Source organism: Miscanthus floridulus, chromosome 16 (genome assembly GCF_019320115.1).
Source record: "Miscanthus floridulus cultivar M001 chromosome 16, ASM1932011v1, whole genome shotgun sequence".
Taxonomy (NCBI): Eukaryota; Viridiplantae; Streptophyta; class Magnoliopsida; order Poales; family Poaceae; genus Miscanthus; species Miscanthus floridulus.
This window is the reverse complement of record NC_089595.1, coordinates 45,388,282-45,393,886: the sequence shown is the minus strand read 5'-3', so window position 1 is coordinate 45,393,886 and position 5,605 is coordinate 45,388,282.

The window sequence follows — 5,605 nt, the reverse complement described above, 5'->3', positions numbered from 1 at the left end:
GAAGGATTGTCCATAAGGTCTTAATCTTTACATGATTATGACTATCATCTTCTAGAATTTGGAAGTGCACTATTCAGCTTATTTGGTTAAGACTATGGGATCGAGAAAGTGGTGCTAGGAACAAGCTTAAAGAACAAGACATGTTGAGCTAATCAGGTTTGATTAGGTAAATTGTATCTCAAACATATTTTGTTTCTTATTTATGTGCCTACCAAAATCAAGGTAAAGCTTTTTAAATAATGACTATTTACCTTAGGATGTTACCTTTGTCATTGGAGCATAATGTCACCATATGACGAAGGGTAGATGACTCGTGATGGTCCTTCCCTTTTGCTTGAAGTTTTCCTTGTTTGGTTAGTCTCGCAGCTTGAGCTATTCATGAGCTTCTTGTTTCCTAGTTCACACCTTTTCTTTCTCATCCTTTTGTCATGCCATCTTTTTGCTCTTCGATCTTTTGACACCTTATTAGACCTTTTGCCTCACTCATTGGTTTAGCCTACAAAGGATTACTGGACAACACATACCCGAAGGAATAACAATTTTGAAACACAGGTTATTTTTCCAGAATTTTGTAATTTCCCTCTATGCTAATGAAAAGATGGATTTGGGATTACTTTAGTATAGAGATCATATTTTATACAAGCATGGCTCAAGGCAAAGGTAACTTGCAGCAAAAGACAAAGTAAATGAACTTTGGTACTTATAGTTCTTTCAATCATGTTGAATGAGGTATGTAGTTCTTACATCTATAATGAATGAGTTGTGTCTTGCTTCATCTCCGATTTGAATTCATCTCATGACTTACCAATATTAAATTAAAAGTTTCCTATATAGGGTTAGTCCAACAAAATGACCAGTGTCTACTATAGCATATTCTTGGTTCAAAAATCAACCTAGACACCATGTCTAATTTGATTTAGGAAGGCATTTTAACCTAAGCACCATGCTTAATTTCAAAGCCTTTGTAAGTATGATCAGCAACCCTAAACTAAGCTCCATGCTTAATGTAACAACCCGGATTTTCTCGGAAACCAAAAATACGAGCTTTAAAAAAAATTTCCTGTAATTGTGTGAAGCATGTAGATGCTAGGTCAAACACGAGTCAAATCCACTGACTAAATGTTGCATGCATATAGAATTGTTTGTAGAATGTGCCGAAGCTCTCGCATTGCCTCGTGTTTGAGTCTTGTGGTTTGGAGTGCACAAGTCCGTAGCAAGTAACCCTCCTCAATAATCCTAGTCGGGTTCCTCGCAGATATCTTTTGAATTCTTTTGTGACCTCTCTCGAAATCCCTACTTGATCTCCTAATTAATGGACCCTCGCTCCCTAAGTCCCTCTACTATTCATCTTGTGCATGCACAAGGTGCGGCAGCACTCTACTCCAGCTGCATACTCTTGTTCCCATTGTTTGGTAACGTAAACCACGTAAGTAGCAGGCAGCCAGCAAGAGCATGATTGACACAAGCACCCTGCAAGGCTCTATACATATATATATACGTGTATGGTGTATACGTATTTTTGCCCCATGGGCAAATACCGGAGCCCAGCTAGCTCCTCGTCGGCCTTGGCCTCCAATCCAGCCTAGCCCTGGAGCAACAGCGACCAGCCCATCCTGCCCTCACGTGCCCAACGCCATCTTTAGAGGCCTTTGCAAAGATGTGTTCAACCGCGTAAGGAACCACAAAGACGCCCATGCACTATGGTCGGACGTTTGTGCGCTCCATGAGGGAACCAAGAGTGAGCGTGAGGAACGCTATCATCTTGTAATCAAAAAGCTAAATTCATTCGAGATGCTTCCCAAAGAATGTGCTAATGAGATGTATTCACGCTTGAATGTTCTTGTAGAGGAAGTCAATGGGCTTGGACTTACTCAAATGTCACCATCCGACGTTGTGAGAAAGATCTTGAGTGTCCTCCCCATTGACAAATATGGGCATATTGTGACCGTGCTACACCAAGGTGATCTTTCCACCGCTACACCGACACAAATCTTGGGAAAGATCAATGCTCATGAGATGTACATGCACATCACGCCACAAGATGGCTCATCCTCTACCAAGAAGAAAGAGAAGACTTAGCATTCAAAGCTAGCCAAGATAAGGGCAAAGCAAGACTTGAGTATGAGATCTCAAGTGATGAAGAAGATGAAGATCTTGCTCTCATGATGAAGAAAGCCGCCAAAATGCTAGAGAAGCTAAACAAGAGTGACATCAAGTTTGATGGCAAGAAGAAGAAGTTCTTCACAAGCTCTAGAAGAAAGCCAATCTCCGAAATGGATTGCTTCAATTGTGGTGAACTTGGTCATCTAGCACATCAATGCACCAAGCCCAAGAAAGACAAGTTCAAGAACAAGAACAAGGGCAAGAAAGATGACTCAAGTAATGAAGATGAAGATGAGAAGAAGAAGAACAAGCCATACAAGAAGAGAGATAGCAAAAAGAGGGACTTCCACAAGAAGAAGAAGAGTGGAAAGGCCTACATCGTCGGTGATTGGCTCACAGACATTGATTCATCTAGTGGATCATCCAATGATGATAGTGAAAATGAGAAGGTGGCCGCCATTGCTCTTGATCTTTCATCTTCACCGCCACCATCGCCATCATCCTCTACACACCTATGCCTTATGGCCAAGGGTGAACGCAAGGTAACTAATAATGATGATAGTAGTGATGATGAGCAAGCTAGTGATGATGATAGCGATAGCGATGATGATGATTTACCTTCATATGATGATCTTGTCAAAATACTAAGACAATACACTAAGATCATTAGAAAGAGTAGAGCTAAAAATGAAAATCTTGATGCTAAAAATGATTCACTCTTAGCAAAATGCAATACAATGGAAAAGGCTAATGTTGAGCTTAAAGAAACAAATGATGCTATATCATCCAAACTCAAGGAGCTCAAATCTTCTAAGAAAGAGCTTAAAGATAAGCATGATAAACTTGAGTGGGTGCACAATGAGCTCATCACTAGCCACAACAAGCTAAAAGATGAATATACAACTCTAAAGATCAATTATGATACTCTTGTTATTGCTCAAAATTTTTTACCAAATGAGCCACATGATGCTACTAACCATGTTGTTAAGATTGATATAGCTACATCATGTGATGATTTAATTGATGAGAGCATTGAGCAAGGATCTAGTGGCAAAGGCAAGAAAGTGGTTGAGTGCAATGACTATGATGAATATGTCAAGCTCAAGAATGCAAATGAAAAGCTCATGAAAGATCTTGAAGAGATGAAAAGCCACAACACCATTGTGCTAGAAACTCTTGATCATGATGAAGAGTTGGTCCTTGAGAATGAGAAGCTCAAAGAAGAGAACAAGAAGCTCAAGGAAGAGAAGAACAATGATGTTTTCAAGGAAGAGAACAAGAAGCTCAAGATGGAGAAAGGGCATCTCAAGATGGGATTGAGCAAGTTTGCAAGAGGCAAGCATCTCCAAAGTGAGCTACTCATGAACACCATCATGAAGATGGATAGAAGTGGCATTGGATATGTGACGAGTGTAGAGAAGAAGAAGGCTCAAGTTCAACAACAACAATCAAAGCCAAAGCCAAAGCCAAAGAGATGTTTTGAGTGTGGACAAGAAGGCCACTTTGCTCATGAGTGCCAAACTCCACCGCCACAACCCTTGCCCAAGCATGCTAGACCCTTTGCCTTCAATGCTCACTACATGCTTAGAAAGGATTCTAGTGGAAAGATGAAAGTCATGTTCTTAGGACCCCCTAACAAGAATAGGCCTAAGAAGATTTGGGTGGCTAAGTCACTTGTTGAGAAGGTGAAGGGCCCTCAACAAGTTTGGGTTCCTAAAGCTTGAATCTCTTGTGTGTAGGTGAACTACAAGATTGGTGGAAGTTATTGGGTTATTGATAGTGGTTGCACTCAACATATGACCAGTGATCCTCGTATGTTCACCTCACTAGATGAAGAGGTAGATGGACAAGAGAGAATAACATTTGGAGATAACTCAAAGGGCAAGGTTAAAGGATTGGGCAAAGTGGCAATATCAAATGATCATTCCATCTCCAATGTGCTTTATGTTGCTTCATTGAGCTTCAACTTGCTATCTGTTGGACAATTATGTGATCTTGGCTTCCAATGCTTGTTCACTGAGAAGGAGGTTGTTGTATCCAAGGTAGATGATAATCAAGTGATATTCAATGGATTTAGATACAACAACTTATATCTAGTGGACTTCACCTCCGAAGATGCAAATTTGAAGACTTGCCTATTCACCAAAACAACACTTGGGTGACTATGGCATAGAAGACTTGCTCATGTTGGGATGAGCTCACTCAAGAAGCTTATGAAGAATGATTTGGAGAGAGGGTTGAAGGATGTGAAGTTTGAAAAGGACAAGCTTTGTAGTGCATGTCAAGCCGGCAAGCAAGTTGCAAATACTCATCCAACCAAAGCTTTTATGTCAACCACAAGAGTGCTAGAACTCCTTCACATACAAGAGTTTGGGAGGAAATCTTTATTGTCTTGTGATAGTTGATGATTATTCAAGGTATACATGGGTATTCTTTCTTTATGACAAATCCGAAGTTGCATCTTGCTTCAAGAAGTTTGCCAAGAGAGCACAAAATGAATTTGAAGTGAAGCTCAAGAAGATAAGAAGTGACAATGGGAAAGAATTTGACAACACAAACATAGAAGCTTATTGTGATGAAGTTGGAATCAAACATGAAGTCTCCGCAACTTATACTCCTCAACAAAATGGTGTAGTTGAGAGGAAGAACCGAACATTAATCACCCTTGCAAGAACTATGCTTGATGAGTACAACACCCCCGAAGCTCTATGGGCAGAAGCAATCAACACCGCATGCTATGCATCCAACCGCCTATTCCTTCAAAAGTTCCTTGGCAAGACACCTTATGAGTTGCTCAATGGGAAGAAGCCGGACGTCTCCTTCTTTAGGGTGTTTGATTGTAAATGCTACATCTACAAAAAGAGGCAACACCTAGGGAAGTTCCAAAGACGTTGTGATATTGGTTTTCTTGTTGGCTACTCATCAAAGTCCAAAGCATATAGAGTATTTAATCATGCCATCGGCTTGGTTGAAGAAACATATGATGTGGAATTTGATGAATCTAATGGCTCCCAAGGAGCACATGAGAATCTTGATGATGTAGGTGATGAACCATTGAGGGAGGCTATGAAGAATATTCTGGTGGGAGACATCAAGCCAAAGGATGATGAAGATGATGTACAAGTCATTGATCAACCTTCTTCATCAAGTGTGCCACAAGATGGTGAAAAAGATGGGAGAGTAGAAAATAAAGATACTCATGTCTCCCATGAGCAAATGGTGGTACAAGCACAAGATGTTGATGCTCCACAACCTCCTCCTCAAGTGGTCAATAGAAGAAATACACCTCTCCTACAAGATCATCCACAAGATCTCATCATAGGGAGTCCATCAAAGGGTGTAATGACTCGATCTCAAAAACTTGCTTCATTTATTGCTCATCACTCTTTTGTCTCTTGCTATGAGCCTACCAAGATAGAAGAAGCTCTTAGATCTAGATTGGATCAATGCCATGCATGAAGAGTTGAACAACTTCACTCGCAATGAAGTTTGGACTCTTGAA